Raw genomic sequence first — 20,754 nt, forward strand, 5'->3', positions numbered from 1 at the left:
AGTTTAACAATTTATCAAACTAACCAAAACATACCTAAGGCAGAGTAAATTTGGGAGGGTAAAATAACAAGGAAAAGAGCAAGGACTCATCCATATGCACCATGGCTTTTTTTCCCTTTTGGAAAGGCAAAAGCTGCAAGTTTACAATTAACATAGATTCGCATTTTTTAAGGGGGTGAACTTTGTAGAGTAGGGTTATGAGGGTCTTTTCCAACCTGAATATTTCTGTGATTTATGGCATTGGCATTTGTCCTCTTGATTGTGCTTCAGAATACAGAATTAACCAGGTTGGAAAAGACCTTTGAGATTGTTGAGTCCAACCTATCACCCAACACCATGTAATCAACTAAACCATGGCACTAAGTGCCTCATCCAGTCTCTTTTTAAACACTTCCAGTGATGGTGACTCCACCACCTCCCTGGGCAGCCCATTCCAATAGCCAATCTCTCTTTCTGTGAAGAACTTCTTCCTAATATCCAGCCTAAACCTCCCCTGGCATAGCTTGAGACTGTGTCCTCTTGTTCTGGTGCTGGTTGCCTGGGAGAAGACACCAACCCCCACCTGGCTACAACCTCCATTCAGGTAGTTGTAGATGGCAATAAGGTGTCCCCTGAGTCTCCTCTTCTCCAGGCTAAGCAACCCCAGCTCCCTCAGCCTCTCCTCAAAGGGCTTGTGCTCAAGGCCTCTCACCAGCCTTGCAGCCCTTCTCTGGACACGTTCAAGAGTCTCAATGTCCTTCTTAAATTGAGGGGCCCAGAACTGGACACAGGACTCAAGGTGTGGCCTAACCAGTGCAGAGTACAGGGGCACAATGACTTCCCTGCTCCTGCTGGGAAGTCCTACACTATTCCTGATGCAGGCCAGGATGCCATTGGCCTTCTTGGCCACCTGGGCACACTACTGGCTCATGTTCATCCAGCTGTCAACCAGTGCCCCCAGGTTCCTTTCTGCCTAGCCACTCTCCGGCCACTCTGACCCCAGCCTGTAGCACTTCATGAGGTTGTTGTGGCCAGTGTGTAGAGCCCAACACTCAGATGTGTTAAATCTCATGCCGTTGGACTCTGCCCATCTGTCCAGCCTGTCAAGGTCCCTCTGCAGAGTACTCCTACCCTCTAACAGATTGATGGCCAGCTCATCTTCCAGCTCTCTCAGCACCCTAGAATGGATACCATCCAGTCCCATGGACTTGTGTGGATCCAAGTGACTGAGCAGGTCTCTAACTGCTTCCTCCTGGATCACAGGGGAACTATACTGCTCCCTGACTCCATCTGCCAGCTCAGGAGGCCAGTTGTTTGGAAGACATTGTATCCTGCTACTAAAAATTGAGGCAAAGAAGGTGTTAAGTACCTCTGCCTTTTCCTCATCATTTGTTACAATATTCCACTCCATGTCCATTAATGAGTGGAGGTTGTCCTTGCCCCTCCTTTTGCCATTAATATAGTTATAAAAGCATTTTTTATTGTCCTTCACAGAAGTGGCCGGTCTAAGCTCTAAATGGGCTTTTGCTTCACCCTCAATGTGTGTAAAATGATTACCTAGAACCATTCCCTGTGGCTTGGGATTTTTTCTAGTTTGTTTCCCTTATTTTTAATAGGTTATTTTTCCACTCTGAGGTATTCTGCAACCTGCTTTTTCTCTATAGCTGTTTCTGGTAGTTACTTGAACCGATGATGATAATCATAAAACCGTGGTTGGTCTCCATTGTAAAACATTCTAGTGCCTTTGATGGAGCATTGGTTTTACAGTGCTGAGTGAATGTATGGATTGTGCAGGGATATTTCCTGCCCAAAAGCTCTTGTAATTTTTTTCAGACCTTGTGTTTGGTTTTGTCTTACTGGCTTGAGACACAAGACTATATATTATAGCACCTCTCACATTGTTTTCCTTGTCTAATGTTTTCTTGGTTGGACAATTGCTGGGCTGTGTCAGTACCAATAACAAGTTAGCACCAGCCTGAAGTGTTTATTCAAGTAAATTTTGCAGACTTTTTGTTTGCTTGAGCACTGCAGGACTGAAACCTTTTAGGTTCAAGCAAAATAACATGCAGATCTTCCAATTTGTTGAGCATTTCTTAGATATTCCTGCCAACTGTTGATAAATCTGAGGAATGTTGATGAAGTACTAAACTGTTATAAATAAAATGCTCTTCCATTCCTTATTTTCCAAATAGCTTCCTTAGAATAAAATCCTGCAAACACATGAAAAATTACCATTGACTTTAAGAGTGTGGTAACTCCAGTAAATTCAACAGAATTTACTGTTAAAATTATGTTCTTCATACCCAAAGCCTATGGCAAAAATTCCATTGACTCCAAAGAAACCTGGAAGGCAAAATTGTTGGGAGGCAAAATTCCTTTGTGACACAAATAGTAAAAATGTGACACTTCCTTTTACTTAGGACTTGCAGGTCCCTAGATGCCCTGGCTTGCTAAAGGACATTGAAAAGAGCCAGAAGGTTCAGCTAGCATCTGGCCTTGCATTTGACTTCAGGCTGCTACTGGTGGGAATTACAGCAGACCAGTGCTAGGGATAGCTGGTTTTGATCCACGGGGCTCTTCTCCGGACTTTTAATTTGTACAACTAACTAGGTGTGACTGTGAGAGCTATCTGCTTCAGCCTGCAGTCCAGGGCTTCAGACCTGCATGAAGGGAGCTGAACTTTACTGTATTTTGTCTTTCTCAGTTTTGCAACTAAGTAGTTCAAAAAATAGCAGCAGAGAACTCAATATCAGGATATTTTTCAAAAGGGGGACATGTTGTAGGAATAGTTGTGATCCTGGGATCCCATGTTGGGTTGGCTCGTTTTTTTAAAGGTACTTAGGCAAGGGTGGCGCATGAAGCCCTGGTAAAAGCAACAGGGCACATCAATGTCTGGTTTTTGTTCCTTCTGAAGTACCAGGTCCTTGCTTCCTTTTGAACAACACTGCATGAACTTGAGCTGCAGATTTCTTCCTGTGTCCCAATGAGGCATTACCCAAACCTCCAGTCTGGGGAACAGAAAGATGTAATTCAGGTTACTCCCTTGTGAGACAGCGCAAGTCTCCTGCTAATCAGCTCCTCCCAGGCTTTTGTGAATGTTCTTCATTACAGAAGAGGAAAAGGGAGAACTCAAGCAGTAGGATGTAAATGACACACAAAGAAAAATAACTATAGGGAAAATTAAAGGCTATACAGTGTTTTTGTGTGTCTATATGGGAGGGTCGTCCTGTCATTAATGAGAACTGTGAGTGCTGCTGGGTCACACACCAACAATAACTTGATCTGCCTGGAGTACCTGAGCACTCTTCTGCTAAATTAACCAGACAGAGATTGTGCTGGTTTTACGCTGGCTGCATGGGAACAGAAAATATCTCATCTGGTAAGAATCCTAACTGTTTGGGCTCATCAGCATGGTAAGAATCCTATCTGTTTAGGCTCATCAACATATTTTGATGTCCTGACTTTCTACCAACAGAATAGCTTTATACTGAAGAGGTGTGGAACTTCTGATCCAGTACTAGAACCTATAGAGTGAGATTTAGAATCATAGAATAGCACTGGTTGGAAGAGATCTTTAAGATCATCAAGTCCAACTGTTATAAACACACTGCCAGGTCACTACTGAAACATGTCCCTCAGCATCGCCCACTGGAATGGGCTGCCTGAGGAGGTGGTGGGGTCGCCGTCGCTGGGGGTGTTCAGGGCGAGGCTTGACAGGATGCTTGGTTGTATGGTTTAGTTGATTAGGTGGTGTTGGATGGTAGGTTGGACATGATGATCTCGAAGGGCTCTTCCAACCTGGTTAATTCTATTCTATTCTACAAAATTTTTAAATGCTTCCAGGGATAGTGACTCTGCCACTTCCCTGGGCAGCCTGTTCCAGGGCTTGGCAACTCTTTTGTTGCAGAATTTTTTCCTAATACCCAAACTAAACCTCCCCTGGCACAACCTGAGGCCATTTGCTCTTGTCCTATTGCTTGTTGTTAGGGAGAAGGAACCTTGCTCCAACCTCCTTTCAGCGAGCTGTAGGGAGCCAGAAGGTCTCCCCTCAGCCTCCTTTTCTCCAGAGTAAACAATCCCAGTTCCCTCAGCCACTTCTTATCAGACCTGTTTTCCAGACCTTCACCAGCTTTGTTGCCCATCTTTGGACCTGCTCTAGCACTTCAATGTCTGTCTTGTAGTGAGGGGCCATTTAGCGGTAAGGGTGCAAGATCACAGACAGTTGTTTCAAAGTATCATCTGGTGCAGTATAAGCATTTTATTTGATCCATTTGGTGGGTGCAGAGCTTGGTGTCCCATTTACAGCTCTACGCAGGACCACTTTGACTGGGAATGCTCTGCAGAGCATTGACATGTTATGCAAAATGATACTGGCATTACCACTGTAGGTATGCAAGGTCAAGCTGAAATTACTTAGATCACCTGTTTTTCCTGTTGCCATTTAGAAAAAAGGCAAGCAAAGGCTTTGCATTTGCATTTGAGCTGTGACAGTGGATACCCACTAGCTGTTGAAATAGTTATTTAAGAGGCTGACAAGTCTGAAGACTGCAAGCCTTCCATGGTGTTTGAGAATGCTTTATCTTGAAAATATTGGCTAGTAGATTTAAGGCTCAAGGAAAAACCTAGTCATTTCCTAGGGGAGTGACTGGATGCCATGTTTCACCTCAAAATGTGTATCCAACTCACTCTATCAACTACTGAAAAAAGCCAAACCCTACACAAATAAACCAAAATGAAATTATGCTGGATCCTTTATATACATGATATTTCCCACCCATGACTGGCACAAGCACACTAGGCAATGTTACAGTAGGGTCAGATATGCAAAGAAAAACTGCCTTTTTTTCAGATGAAGATTATTTCATACAAGGAGAAGGTTTAAATTCTGCCAGAAGAGTCTATATAAACTCCATCTCCTGGAACAGGGCTTGTGATTATGCCCTGTAAAGTACTGCAAAGTCCTTTCACGTGTAGTTCAACAGCTCAGTCGGGAGTGAAGCCGAGACAGTTCTCTAGAGAGAGTTTGAAAGTATTCCAGATCATTTAAAGGGGATGTTAATGATGATCTATCTAATTAGAACAACCTAAATATCAGCACCGTTAGCAATTTTCATTTCTTATCATAGCATGGCAAAAAGGAGATAAACAGATTATTGATGCTTGTTCTGCATGGAACGTTATGATTTCGATGTCTTTATTGGATGTAGACTGTTAGGGAGACCATGCTTTTTCTGATAATTAGTGTATGGGGTGCTTTTAAAGAGCAAACAAAAGAAACTCACCCTGCTTGTTTGGTTGGTAAATTTATGTTCATATACCAAAATATCTCATACAAACCAGCACCAGCAGTTTCAGTGTCTTCCAAGAAGAAAACATGCTTGTTATTAAAACGATGTTCATAATAACAAAGTGTCTTAATGCAGCAGTGCATCCAAAGTCAAAGAGGGTAAAAGTATCTTGAGCAAAAGTTTGCATTTAAGAGCTAGAGAGCTCAGACATCTATGCAGCCAGCCCAAAAGTGCTGAAAACCCTTGAAGAAACTAAAGGTCTTTATGCCTATGTGTAAACCCCAGCTCTTCGCTTCAGCACAGAAGGACTCAAATATCTTTTTTTTTTTTAAATTTCAAAGGTGCTAAACAAACCATGGAGCCTTGGTTCATTTGATTTTGTTGTATTCAAAAAGCCTAGTGATGAATATGGTATAAATAGCTATCTAGATTAGTCAGACATTCAGAGAAAGAGGATGGTAGATGAGAGATGGTCTGGTAGAGTAGAAAAGTAATCCTGATCATAGAATGGTTTGGGTTGGAAGGGACCTTAAAGATCATTTAGTTTCAAAACCCCTTCCATGGGCAGTGACACCTTCCACTAGAACAGGTTGCTCAAGAACCCATCCAGCCTGGCTTTGAACACTTTCAGGGTTTGAGCCTCCACAACTTCTCTGGGCAACCTGCTCCCAGTGCCTCACCATCCCCATGGAGAAGAATTTTGTCCTGATGTCTAATCTAAATCAAGTTTCTTCCAGTTTGAAGCCATTACTTCTGGTCCTGTCACTCCATGCCACTGTAAAAAGTTCCTCTCCAGCTGTCCTGCAGCCCTCTTCAAATGCTGAAAGTTTGCTAGAACCCCAACTTTATTAGCTTGTCTTCACAGGTCCCTGGAGGTGTTTAAGAAAAGGCTGGATGAGGCACTTAGTACCATGGATTAGTTGATTAGATAGGGTTGGGTGATTCGTTGAACTTGATGATCTTGGAGGTCTTTTCCAACCTGGCTGATTCTGTGTAATTCTGTGTTAAGTGGAGAGACACAGAGGTTCCTTGCTAAGGACCATCAGAAGGAATGAATACATGAAATTTTGCATGTCAAAATCTGTGAAAGGCTACAATGAGCATCCATAGAAAATTCTGAGGGGTGTTATTTTGAAAACCCAGGACATTTGCTGACAATTTTCCTCTTCCACCCCCTTCCCTCTAGTGACACCAATAAAAATTAAACCCTAAAATAATGAAAGAAACTAAAGCAACCCAAAAATTCTTTGTGAGGCTGGAAAGAGAAATGTGTCTGAAAAATAAATTCTGAAAGGGAAATTGACAGTGGAATTGACAGGAGCAGTTTAAGCTTGTAAGGTAAATGAAATTCAAAGAATTACAAGTAAATAGCAAACTTCTCAGACTAATAACTCACGTCATAGAATCATAGAATCAAAGAGGTTGGAAAAGACCTCAAACATCATCAAGTCCAACCTGTCACCCAACACCTCATGACTAACTAAACCATGGCTTCAAGTGCCACGTCCAATCCTTTTTGAACACCTCTGGGGACAGTGACTCCACCACCTCCCTGGGTAGCCCATTCCAATGGCAAATCACGCTTTCTGTGAAGAACTTTCTCCTCACCTCAAGCCTAAACTTCCCCTGGTACAGCCTGAGACTGTGTCCTCTTGTTCTGGTGCTGGTTGCCTGGGAGAAGACACCAACCCCCACCGGTCTATAACCTCTCTTCAGGTAGTTGTAGAGAGCAATAAGGTCTCCCCTGAGCCTCCTCTTCTCCAGGCTAAACAATCCCAGCTCCCTCAGCCTCTCCTCATAGGGCTTGTGCTCCAAACCCCTCACCAGCCTTGTAGCCCTTCTCTGGACACGTTCAAGAGTCTCAACGTCCTTCTTAAATTGAGGGGCCCAGAACTGGACACAGGACTCAAGGTGTGGCCTAACCAATGCTGAGTACAGGGGCACAATGACTTCCCTGCTCCTGCTGGCCACACTATTCCTGATGCAGGCCAGGATGCCATTGGCCTTCTTGGTCACCTGGGCACACTGCTGGCTGTAATATTTATCTAATTTTAAGTATGTTCCACAATATGACAACATTACATTGTATGTAACCTAGAAGGGTAAAAAGTTGCAAGCAGACTGCAGGGTAAAAAAATTGTAAGCAGATTGCGAGGAACATCCTGATACTGGCCCCAAATTTTTTACTACCATTCAGTAGTCCATCTCCAAGTCTCCCTCTGGGAATACAGCAGGTACTCTACTGCCTTTCTCGTAGAAACATAAAAGAAATCTGGCTTCCACTAAAGACCTAAATTAGACTAGTGTGCAGTGGAACATCAGTTTGTCTTTCAAAATGAAGAGTTTCTAACTAATTAATTCTTGGAATACTGTATCCAGCTCTGGGACCGCAATGCAAAGAGGGACATAGACCTGCTGGAGTGGGTCCAGAGGAGAGACACAAAGATGATCAGAGGGCTGGCGCACGTCCTCTGTGAAGACAGGCTGAAAGAATTGGGACTGTTCAGCCTGGAGATAGAAGGCTTTGGGGAGACCTTATAGCTACATTTCAATATCTGAAGGGGACCTACTGGAAGGCTGGGGAAGGACTGTTTAGAAGGGCTTTTAGCGATTGAATGAAGGACAATGGCTTTAAACTGAAGGAAGGTAGATTTGGGTTGGACATAAGGAGGAAGTTCTTTACTGTGAAAGTGGTAAAATACTGGAACAGGTTGCCTAGGGATATGGTTGAGGCCCAGTGACTGGAGATGAACAAGATCAGACTTGTGGCCCTGGGCAGCCTGATCTAGCTGGAAGTGTTCCTGCTCACTGCATGGGAGCTGAATAAGATGACCTTTGAGGGTGGGAGCAAGATACACTGGCTAAATTCTCTTGCTATGGATATTGCATAAATGACTGGAAATGGGTGCTACTGCTCCAGATTTGAGTGCTTTACCTGAGGCTGCCCCTGGGACAGCACGACAGATGTGCTTATTTCATAGAAAACATTCTAATAAGGTATTGGCCTATTGGCAAAAATGTGACTATCTTGATAGCTTTGTCTGCTAGTGGGTGACACCTGGAAAAACAGCAACAGTTACTGTCCATGAATGCATCCAGAGTAGCATTCATTGGGACTGGAGCAGAAGTGGAGGGTGGTGCCACTGGGAGTGGTGAGAAAACCAGCTCTTGGTGTGACTTAACATCAGGTCTCATGCATTGCAGCTCATGTCAACAGAGTGCCTGCTCCTGATTGTGCTTTTTGGAACAAGTGCAGCAGAAAGGGAATATGAGTACAGAGCCCGGAGGCCTGTAATTTCCAAGGCATAGGCTGAAAAGTGGGGACATAAGGTAAGCTGAAGGCATGCATAAGTATTGTGTGTCATATTACTTATAGCAGAAATGTTTTGTGGTTGTGGTATCTTCTGTCAGAGAAATGAGTTTTGGCACTGGCCAACAGATCTTCTGCAAGAGCCGACTCTATGTGCAGGGAAACATCATAGACAAGTCTCAGAGGTCAGTTTCTCTTGGAAGGGCAATCCAGATGTGTGGAAAATTCATTACATTTCACTAATATATAGTTTCTGTCTTGCTATTGTGTTTTTCAAGTGTAATTCCTCTGAAGAAGATGTGAAAGATGTTAAGAAAGGCACCTCCCCAAAGAGAGCTGCCCATTTTCATTTGGTTTTGCTGAAGGGCTGTGGACGCTCCAAGCTCCTGTTAGGCACTTCATTGTCAAGGTGTTGAAACATTTACAATAGGTTTCAAATGGCAAATGTCACCCGCGCTCCATCGCTTGTTATTTTCTGCTTGGCCTGACCATTCCGACAGGCACAGGCAGAAACCCTGGCTGTTGTTTCTGCCTTCCCCTTAAGTTTCTCACTGCTCCAGAACATGGCAGCAATTTCATTATTTCAAATTTATTTTTCAGAAGCAGAGGTATCTGCTCTTCAGCATTCAAAATTTCTTCCCCGCTTTAATTCTGGTGTGAGTTGATTGTAGAGAAATGTTTGGGGTTTTTAATCCTAAATCAGAAATGTGTGCCTTCAAGGGAGCTGGAATGGATCAGAATTTTTAAAATGTAAGACACAATCCCCCCCCCCCCCAAAGCTGGAATAATGTTTATGACCTGACAAGTTGCCGAAATTCTCAGGAAATAGGAATTTCTTTTTTCAAAGCTCCATGAGTAATACTGATTTGAAGCGCCCCAATCACCTTAAAATCATGCTCCTGTTGGAACATCTTTTCTACCTATTGTTAAAAGCAGTATCTCAGGATCGCAACTATTGAATTATGAATGGCTACACAAACAGGATGTTCCACATCAATTTGTTTCCTTTATAAAATAAGATTTTTTCCTCTTCCCTTTTTTTTTGGTAATTTTTGTATTGGTTAATTTCCCCCACTACTTTCAAGGGCTTTCTTTATGAAAAGAGGGGAAAATTTAAGAAAAATATTAATTGCAAAAATACACAGGGCTAGGCAATAGGCAGGAAAAGAGAGAAGGGAACTGTGGGCTGAAGGAATCATAGAGCTCTACAAGGATCTCTAAAGGGAGCAGAGGATTGTCTAAACACTCTGTGCACCACTCCCCCTCCCCCGTATGCATAGAGATCTAAACCGAAACATCTGCAGTTTTGTATCACTATTATCAAATATCAAGCAACAGCCAACGTTTCCCTAGCAAAACTGGACTGAAAAAGGAAGTCATATAACATGAAAAACGGTAGAAGAATATGGGCCCTTGACATCTGCACTCAGCCCCTGCTGTTGCATGTCTTCTCCCCAAGCAGCACTACACCTGTCAGCAATGCCTGCTGGGCAACCAAAGGCTGCTCATTCTGAGCAGGGGCAGATTTACCCATTGGTACAGGGTGACATCGCTGGCTATGGAGTCATGGCATTGGTGTCATCCTTCCCATCATGTCCCAGTGCTCAGTTCTGACTCTGCGTGATGCCTGGGCATCATGTATCCACCCACCATAGTATGCATGTGACAGGTTGGATGATGTTGTGCCAGGGGGAAGTTCAGGTTGGATATTAGGAAGAATTTCTTCACTTAAGAGTGGTGAAATACTGAACAGGCTGCCCAGGGAGGTGGTAGAGTTGTTGTTACTGGAGGTGTTAAAAAACCAAATAGACATGGCACTTCTGGACCTGGTGGCATGGGTATGGTGGTGATGGGTTGACAGTTGGAGTTGATGATCTTAGAGGTCTTTTCCAACCTTAATGATTCTGTGAGCATCTCTCACACATCATGAAAGCATCTCACTACAGTGTCTGTCCTGGAAGTCAGGGTGCGCTGACCTGGTGCTATGAAATGTGAATACAAATAGCGTTCCTGACATTAACATTGATCTGACCATCCTGGGACATCCATAAATTACAGGGATCTCTCCAAAGCTACCTCTTTGCACCCAAAGATAAGACTTTCAGGTGGGAAAAAAAAAAAAACGACCGACCGAAAGTAAGTCTGAGGACATTTGGGTGAAGAGGCCTTTGGGTCAGAAAAGCTTGCCTTAGCTTTGTTCCCAAAAGAACTAATGAACCAAATTGCCCCAAACATTTCTCAAGTGCTCAGGGCAGCCCAAGCTTAGGTACCTTGATAAATCAGCTACATCAGTAATAGATCTTGGCTCTGCTGTGAGCCAGGTTATGAACAAAGGTGCGTATGAAATACTTGACATTGTGATGGCAACAACTTCAATGTGTATGCTCCTTCCGAGAGCCAGCCCCATCTTTTGCCTTGATGGAAAATGCTTGTAATAATGTTCCTTTACGGTTTCTCGGGCTTTTTTTGAGTATCAGGGGAGCAATCTGTGGGACTAGTAAAAGGCAAGGTGTCTTGTCAGGATGTATCACTTCCTGAAGGATAGACATGCTAGCACAAATAAGTTTTGGCATCCTCATCGCTGCTGTTTCTGAACTGCAGTGTGTGCTGCTGCGGGAGACCTGCTCGCAGGAGCATAGCGAACGGGGCTGAAGGCAGGCAGGAGCCCTGCTCTGCGGGATGAAGGCCAGAGGTGGCAGGGTAGGGCACTGGAGAGGCTGGGACAGGAGGTGCAGTTGGAGACACTGCCGTCACCCCTCTTCTCATCAAAGTGCGGGCATTTTTTTCCCGTGGAAGCGCAGTTTTTCAGTCGCACGTGGCTCGGGTGAAACTTTCCTTGAAGTCCGTTGGTCAGGTCTGCCTGCGGCGCCGGAGCAGAAGTGAGCCCAGAGCAGCAGCATGCACAGAAAGCCCACCCGGAGGGCAGGCTTTTTTACCCCAAGCGCTCTGATGTTTTTGGGGTGGAGAAGGCCCCGACTCTTCAGGGTGGGAGGAAACGGGGTCCGGCGCAACGTTGCGCGGGGAAGACTCGGGCTAAACTGAAGGATGGAGCAGGAGGAGAAGGAGAGGGAGGAAGCGCGAACCGAGGCGGCGGGGGCCGCTCCGGGGGGCCCCACCGTCGCCCCGCGCTGCCTCCCGGCTGTGGGCGGGCTGTCGCCGCCTTCGGGCCGCCGGCGGGGCGGGCCGGGCCGGGCCGGGGGGATGGCGGGGGGAGGAGGAGGAGGAGGAAGGGGGGAGCGGGGGTGTCATGCCGAGAGCGCGCCTCTCAGCCCGCCAGGCCGCGGCCCGACCCGCACCCCGGGGCGCAGCCCTCCCGCCTCCGCTCCCCCAAGCCGGCGCCCCGCTTCCCGCTGGGCCCGGGACACCCGCGTCCCGGGCAGCAGGCAGCCGCGTCCTAAAAGGGAAGGGGTACAAGGAGAGCGGAGCCCTCTCAGCCAGTTAAAGAAAAGGCAGGGAGGGGGGTGTGGAAGTTTAGCGGAGGGTGTTTGAATTAGGACTTATCCCTAAAGAGCCTTTCCCCTGCTCTGATCCAGAGGGCAGCGCTGGGAAGAGGGGGCGGCGGCGAGGAGCCCTGCAACATCTGTAAAACTTGAAGGAGGCAGCGGAGAGAAGCGTGCGAGAGGGAGGAAAGCAAAGGGGCAACTTTTCCGACACGTGAGTACCTCGGCGCGGTGTTTATTCCCCTCTTTTGGGGTTGTGCCGAACCCAAACAATGCCTTGTGGCAGGGCTGGGGGGTTGACGGACGGGACAGGACCAAGCAGTGAATTTGGGTTTTTTTTTTTTAAATTATTTTTTGTTTCCCCTTCTTCTTGTTCTTTTTCTCCTCCCTCCCCGGGTCTTTCTGTTGAACCAAATCAGAAATGTCAGTCAGTGCGAGTGAGTCAGGAGGGATCAGATTACAAGATCACTGAAACTGATGTCGGACCCGCGCACACACACCCACACGGAGGCAGAGGCGCGGGCTGCTCCCTGCGGGAGGCGGGTAGGGATAAAAGAACCACCACCAACACCCGCCGGCCCTCCTCTGCCGCCCCTGGCCCGCGTCTGTCCCGTACTGTGTTTGTGTGTCCCCAGTCCCCGGAGAATGCCCGCTGGCTGCGGCGGGGGCCGGCCCCGCTAAGTCGCGGCGGCGGGGGAGCGGCGCGGGGGCGAGCCGCGGCGGCCCCGGCCCTCGCCCATGGGCAGCGCGGGGGCTCGGCGGCAGCGGCAGGTACGTACCCACTTGGGCGAGAAGTTCTTTGTTCCCCGGGTTCTGCTCCGGGCCACTTTCTTCTCATTTTCCAGCGTTCCTTCCCCACTCCCGGCCCCTTTCCCGCTTCCCTGACTTGGAGGCGGGGGAGCAGAGGGGAGCGCGGTGTCTAACCCCCAAAATGGCTGTCAGAGAGCGCGGGAGCTGAGGGCGAGGGGTGCGGGGGCGAGGCGGGGACATCCCTGCTCCGGGCCGGGGCCGGGCCGCGCCGCCCAGGCTCGGCCGGTCACGGCCCTCGGCGGAGCTGCCGGTTTGCGAGTGGCAGCTGCTTTTTTTATTTACACTCTCCCGCCTCCCCGAGCAACTCGCGGGCATTTTCACGCCCGTGAGGCGGGAGGCCCGTCGCAAACTTGGCTGGGTGAAGGCGAGAGGAGCGCGAGAGAAGGCGCTGTCATATCTGGCCGGGTGGCGGAGCGCCCGGGGGCGTCCCGGACCGTTGTTCCCCGCTGGCGGCTCCCCGAGGGAAAAAGAGCAAGTTGCATCCCGGCCGGGGAGTGCGTGTGCGGGGGTGCGAGCGCCTTTTTGTGTGTGCAGGGGGCGTGTGCGGCGTGGGGTGCCGCTCCTCGCCGCCGCTGTTGGCACTGGGTCAAGCCGGGGAGTTGGGCGGCCGGCGGCTGGCCGGGCCGAGGCGGGAGGAGCGGGGCGGCGGTGCCCCGGGGGAGCTCCTCGGAGCCTTCGCGGCCCGGTCTCACATCGCGCAACTTTGAAGGGTCTGAAGAGAGCGGATCCTCGGGGGTTCTAATTAGCCCGTAAAATGTAGATCCAACTCCCGCGCCTCTGGACGGGCTCGCCGGCGCGCAGCCGCCGGTGCCCGCTCCCAAATATTCGCACCACGTGAAAAGGTAAAAGGAAATCCCTCTCCTGGCCCCCATCACCCCCCAAATTTTCTTTTTAACCCTCTGGTGCGTAGTTTTGATCCAGCCCTGTGAGTACGGTGTCCATGGTCTTCTGCCAGTTTGTATGCAGATATATTTATGTAAAACATTTTCTCTCACCTCCTTGCCAGCTGTTCCACATTTTCCAGCTGCCACTTCAGTTTGAAGTGATGGACTGTACGGATCTCAGAGAGCCTTGTAGCCAAAGGTACGGATAGCCGGCCGTTTGATAGCGAGCGGCGCGTTTTACAGGCTACTTCACTGAAGGAGCATTAGATAGCAGCAACCCCCAGCAAAATACCGCCGTCGCGCCCCTGCTACTTCCCGCTTGATTTGCAAGGCTCAATAAACGTGATTTTTTTAAACTTCAGCATGGAGACTTCGTTTCTTTTGTGTGCCACAGAAGAACCTGGAAGCAGAATTTTTTCAGAGGCCTTGAGACATGTGGCTGACTAAATCAACAAACATTTTTTTAAGGGGACACGGCTGCCCCTCTTTCTGTGTGTGATGTAGGTATCTCTTTTCAAACTGTTTTAACACGGCGGAACAGAGAGAAATCAGCAAGTTTCTCTCTGTTAAATTGTTTTTGATGTGATGTTCAGCAAGATCACGGATTGAAATCTGCAAGAGCTGGCCTTAAGTAGTTTGAGTATTTGTTCAGTTGCATTGTAATTTGGAAAGGTGCCTCACTGATTGATTCCTATAATTATTTCATTTAGGTCCTTTATTAAAAATTAATAATGACCTGACAGTTTCTTAATTACATATGTCATGATTATTTTGAAGGAAGACGAATGCAGTGTTTTAAAAGTAAAGTAACCCTAATATGTGAAAATTACCGTGTCCACACCACTGTATTTCATCAGAGGAAATCTATATTAAAAGTAATGGTGAATGAGTTCAGCAATGTAAACTGCAGGGAGCCTCCTGAGAATTTGTTTACATAATGAAGGTTTGGGTTTAACTAGCTAGTATGTAAATACTTTCAGTTTGGTGTATAGCCCAATTCTAAAAACATAAATAATAGTAATTATGAGAGAAGCCTGTTTTAAGGGGAAGGATTATTTCTTTAAAAGCAGGATTATGTGATTCTGAATGAGTAAGAAGAATGAGTAAGAAAAGGACTCCCTCAGTGTATATATATTCTTCTAAGCAGCAGCAGAAGTAAAACTATGGCTTAAGGTGCCTAAATGAATGCAATCATGTGTTTGGATAATTGTGCATGGCTTTCAGTAGGACACGTTATTTTCCAAAGCATTTCTGTGGAAGTACTACAAAACAAAGACATCACCTGCATTTCCCTGCTGAAGTGGAGTGGTGTTTTTGGCTTCAGAAGGCGTGCAGTGGGCAAGACAGCGTGCACTGCCGTAAGTAATCTTCAGCTGTGAAAGATAACACCATGATTTTCAAACAAAAAAACCATTCTGTACCTCAGAAATTAGAGTATTGATGGTTACAAATCACTGCTGTTTACCTTGGAATTGGTGGTAGGGAAACCCCAAATGTGCCACTTTTGAGGTATCACTGTAATTTGTTCATCTTGCAGATGGCTTAAGTTTTTTTACAAGATAAATGTGTGCACTTGATACTGACTCATGAAAGTTGAAGTTACACTTCCTGCCTCCTTTTGGGGGAAGCTGTTCCATTACCTGCACTCCATAGGATGTTCGAATTTCATCCTGTCTGTTCAGGGAAGGAATGGCATATTTTCGTGTTGCAGAGTGTTAGTAAAAAGTTAGTCATCTCTGCCTGATAAATAAGGAATCTCATGGTTATTAAAGGAAGATTTATTTGGAGTTATGGAAGGAAGCAGTTTAATGATCAGTGTTGCAGGCACTCAACTGTATGGAGACAGTAATGTACAGAGAAAAAAGCAGACTTGGAGGAAAAGTGAATCAATGAGTCATGAAATCCTCAGGAAAACCTTAGTAATGGAATGTTAATGCTTTTAGACTATAGTAGATTATCTTAAAAGTCAGACTTTTCTTCTTTATGCAATTGCTGTAAATCCCTAGCTAAAGAATACTTTGAAGAAGGCTTTGGTTTTTCTGGCACTCATATTCTGTAGTCGTTCTGATTGTTTTGGAAGATTCAAGAAATTTTCTGCCAACTTGCAGTTAGGCAATTAAAATACTGAAATGGCTACAGAGGAAGCTTTTCATTCCACAAAAGGTTCAGCTGTAATAATGATTTCAAGTTGTCTTTTAACCACAGGTTTTATAGATGTCCTCCCTTTAGACTTTGTCATTTTTATAAGGGAATTGATTTGTTATACTTTAAAATCAAATAAAGTGAGACAGAATAAACAAAAATAGGGCATGGGTGCTGCTGCAAACTTTTCAAGTTGTTTCAGTGCATTTTTCATCTTTACTTTTATTTGATAGGTCTGTGAAATAGAGCTGTAGACTGGCAAAGACTTTAAATGAAATTTCACACTTTGATGATTTTTTTTAAACTTTGATATATTGACAGCAAAAGGAGCTGCAAAGCTTTTATATAACTTGAGCAGTAACGCCAAGCAGCAGTCAAACGTCTCTATGCATTTGTGTTTAACTGCAGAAGAAAAACATGTCCATGGGCAGTAGAGGGTTCTTATCAACTCCCTAATCCCAGATCCCAGCAAACCTTGAGGGCATGCCTCAGATCTTGCTGAAATCATTGTAGACGCTCACAGTTTGCAGATTAAATATGCTATGTGTTCCTGGCTCCAACAACAGTTTTATGAGCTCACTAAGCTTCCTGTTTTAAGATCCTTTTCTGAAGTTTTTAGGAGCTGCTAAAGGCGATGCTGTCTGTGGCGAGTGGTACTTGTTAATTTAGAGACACTTTAGATATTTCATTCTGTCTGTAAAAATAGCCAACATTGCCATTTCCAAATTGGAGCTTGAGCTGCACTGAAAAAAAATCAGCTCCTTTAAAGAGGGATTCTGTTGTTTTAATGTGTTTGTCAGTACACAAGGCTACAAAGTTTATATGAGGCTTGATTTGTTTTATGGGGGCTTGACTTTGACTGGGCTCTTTAAAAGAGACTTTCCCAGTTGTAATTCTAAGCACAGTGAAGCTTTTAGTACATAATTTCTGAGCCTCTTTTAAGCAATTGTATTTGTGGCAGCTCATTAAACATACCTTTGAAGTTCTTATTCTCCTTTAAGTGTCAAAGAAGGCAGAAGGTGTTCTGCCAAGGGTGAATTTCAGCAAATCAGGGAGCTAACCCTAACCCTAGGATTTGTTGACCCTTCTGAACGAATGGTGTTGCACCTCAAATTCTGGGTCCTGACTTCTTTTCTAGCTGCTAACTAGTTAACTCCTACGTTTTATTCATTGTAATTATGTTTATGTATTTGGTGTAAGAGTTTTAATTAAAAAGCAAAATACTTACAGTCCCAACAACCTGTGTCACTTTATTCCCGAGAGAACTTGAGCCAATTTTGTGCTTAAAGGTTATTCAGTGAATGAAATTTTGAAAGCCCATTTGTCAAGGTACTGCAGGGTTTCTGTTAGTTCTCAACCCCCAAATTCATTGTCTGCATGGCCCAGTCATTAGTCATCACTGTATTAGTGCTGCCTGCAGGCAATGCTGCCCAGCACTTCTTCGCACCATTATAACTCTAAAAGTGTACTCTGCCGACTGGTAGAATTACTGCTCTGATTTCCACTTGGCTGGGTTCGAGGTAAGTCCCCTCCCTACCTTCCAGGTCATTCTAATCCCTCCTTCCTTTTAAGACCGCTTTCTGCAGAGATTGAGGGGAAAACTTCCTTTAAGTTTGTGCTGGCATCATACTGTGGTTTCCTCGTGGTATACACTGCATTTCTACATCGTGCCTGCTTCATTGGCTGCTGATCTGAAGAGTTGGTTTCTCTCTCTTTTGAAGAACAGAACAAGAAACAAGACAATTCATTGATCTTAGAAATGCCTGCAAGATTATTTAGATTACAACAAAGGATGAACTAATTGGGATAGAATGTGTTTGTCTCTAAATAGTTGCTGGGTGTCAGAACTGATAATATCAGAATCCACTACCGAGAGATCTGATTGAAAATGTTCTTAGCTGAGATTCCCAATCTAATGTGAAGTTGGTGGTCTTGTTTGTTTGTTTTTGTTTTGTTTCTAATTATTTTCCCCCCACCGATTATCAGGACAATTAGTAGGTCTTTTTTTTTTTATTTTTTATTTTGGTTTGTTTTTAAATGGTGTTCAAAATGCTGCTTAGTTTGGGGGTTTTTGCCCCTTTTTTTTTTGTTTTGGTACCTGACATTTAGGTCAGGGAAAAGGACCCAACTAATCCCTTGGTGGTTTAGAGATGAACCTCCCCCAGCTATGTTTGCTGCTTTGTATGATGCTCTGTTTTCTTTACACACAAATCTGTTAATGTCAAGAAAATGAACTGTGTGTAAAGAATCCTTCACCCAGCTGCCAAGGGAATGAAGCCTTCGTCAGATAAGATGTATGAATACCTGAAACCAAATAGTCAGAAACAGATCAAGCTAGTGTCACCTCAGCACAATGTCTGCTGTGCTGAGCCACATATATTAAAGTGAAATCCTAGCACTACCGCTTCCTAGCTAACAGGACATGTGGTTTGCTGTGGTTTTGCTTGGCTCTTCAATTCACTATGGGTGGTTTTTTTTTCTGGGAAAATAAGCTGTACAATTCTGTGATTGCACTATTTGAACAGGGGTAGTGGATTGCAAAGCACTGCAGCAGTTCAGAATGGTGCTCTTGTGTTTTGTCAAGTTACAGCAAGGTGAAGGAGTCATCATGCAGTTTTACTGCTGCTATCAGACAGGTGTAAAACCTACAGTAAACTGTAAAAGCTGAAGATCAAGTTTTATAAAGTAATTCTCACACTTGAAGTTCTTCCTGGATATATGGAGTTTTCCTAGCTCTTTTATATGTGTTGGGTCAGGAGGTGAAATCCTGGATGAAGGCACCTCTTAATGTGAGAGTATTCTAAGGAGGTAAACAGGCTTCCAGGAGTGGAACTGGTGATCAAAACATGGTGCTCTCAAAGACATTCTATTTGATCCCTTTAATCTAGATTTAAAATGCCAGTTGTAAAATAAGGAATACGCTCTCTAATTTACATGTAATAGGTTGGAACCAAAAAGCATTTCTTTGCAATAGATGTCTGTTAAATAGAGTTCTTATTTGAGCTTCATTGCTATATAGATGGACATGGATCTGTAGATCTAGTTTTGATTCTTAGAAACTCACGTCTTAGGATTGATGAGATAAAGCAAAACAGGTGAAGACAGTGGTCACACCATGGGAATTCATGTTTATCTCTGGTGCTCTAAATTGGCATACTTCTGTGTTTTTCTGTGACAGTTGTAGTGACTTCTCATTTGATGAACTGAATAAATTGTGGTGCGAAGCACACCCTTTACAGATGTTTGTAGTTTGCTTTACCAAGCTGTGTGTCGACAAGCTAGCAAGAAGGGAAAGAAGACAACATCCTGTATGGTCCTGTGAGTGTTCCTAGTGTCAGTATTGCAGAGAAAGTTGTAGGGTATTTTATCAGCACAGCAAGATGCAGATGCATGGATCCTGTTGGATTGGTAGGGACCCTCAAAGATCATGTTGTCCAACACCCCTACAGCGAGTAGGGATGCCTCCTACTAGATCAGGCTGGTTGTCCTCCCTGCTGCACGTTCCTGTCTTCACGGAGTTTGAGCATGTGAGCGCTCTGATTCTGGTTTCATAAAACGAGTGGTTTACAGAAGGAAGTCAGTGCTGTTAGTAACTTTGGTTTGGATTTAATGCTGCTGAATTGCTGAAGAAGGACGGTGGTAAAAACTGGTAGGGATGTTTGAAATGTCACCACTCGTTTGAACCTACTGCTACAAACAGAGTCCACAGGAGATTTTTTTCCTCCGCCCCCCTCGCCTCCCCCTCCCTGCTAATTCTTTTCTAGCTAATCTTACTTTGACATAATTGTTGTAGTTTTGTTTTGTTTTGTTTTCCTTCTGCAGAGTTTAAACAGGATTGCAGGATTGCAAAACAAGCAGTAGCACAGCTTACTCTGAATTTTCTAGCAATATTAGGCAGTTTAATTGGCAGGAGTTCCCATTTCTTAAGGGTAAGGGCATTACCGTTTTTAAACCCACTGGCCTCCCCAAATATATTTGCAGATTAGACACTTGAAAAGTACGTGGCCCTTCCTATTTGTTAAGAAATAACTTCTGTTCTTTCCATTGTCTGTGTTTAGATAGTTTGTAAGAGAGTCAAATAAGGAATAAAGAAACCCAAGGCCATGTGATTAAAATAACTGTAGATGCAGAGTTAATGACCTGGTTGGTTTGGGTGGATTGTGTGGTTGGGTTTTTTCCAATTGTTGCACTATGCAGGTTGGAAGGGACCCCAAGGATACCTGGTCCAACCTTTCTGTTTTAAAGTTCAGTTACCCACTCGTGGGTAATGTGTGGATTATGCATTTTTATCTCAGAGGCTACATCATAGCTGAAATATAAAGCTATTAAGATGTATGGTAGATTCTGGCTCCTGTGTCCCTCAGCTTTGTGTTGCATGGCCCCAAACATGGGGATGGACTGGTAGGATATGGAAAGTTCGACCCAAATCCTTCAGTGTTTGTATCCATTAAACTCTGTTTACTGGGTAAGAAACTAGGAATCACTTCTTTCCTGGTGAAAAGCTGTTTTATTTAGATACAGGCTTTAATCTGTTGATGTAATAGTAAAAACATTTAATTGAGGTTATTACTTTACAGCTTTCTAAATCCTGTAACAAAAGTAGGGCTAATCTACTTGTAAGAGTATGTGGGTGATGTGTATTATAAGGAACTGAGGTGCTGCTTCAGTAGAAAGTGCCCCTTACTGATCCTGTGTTTTCTGTTTCTTAAAAACTTAGGTAATCCAGTTTATCTGCAGCACAAAGATGTAAGCAGATGCTTGACTCTGGAGTTCAGTGTATGCCATGGAAGAGTTTGTGATTTAGGATCTTAATCAGGAGGGTGCTAATGGCGCTGCTTTGCCTAGCTGATTGTCTTTGTGTTTGTGATCCTGCATTATTGTTGCCACAAGCTATTTAACCT

The 20,754-nt window shown here is 44.8% G+C and overlaps 1 protein-coding gene across 1 annotated transcript in view; it reads left to right on the forward strand.

Annotated features, from left to right (window-relative positions):
• Positions 1–12,064: 12,064 nt before the first annotated feature.
• Positions 12,065–20,754, forward strand: part of GLI3 (GLI family zinc finger 3) — a 211,373-nt gene continuing 202,683 nt past the window's right edge. The window contains exon 1 of the mRNA XM_054160988.1: positions 12,065–12,231. The gene's annotated coding sequence lies outside the window, so the exon portion shown is untranslated. The remainder of the gene's footprint in view (positions 12,232–20,754) is intronic.

The sequence above is a fragment of the Dryobates pubescens genome, chromosome 4 (genome assembly GCF_014839835.1).
Source record: "Dryobates pubescens isolate bDryPub1 chromosome 4, bDryPub1.pri, whole genome shotgun sequence".
NCBI lineage: Eukaryota > Metazoa > Chordata > Aves > Piciformes > Picidae > Dryobates > Dryobates pubescens.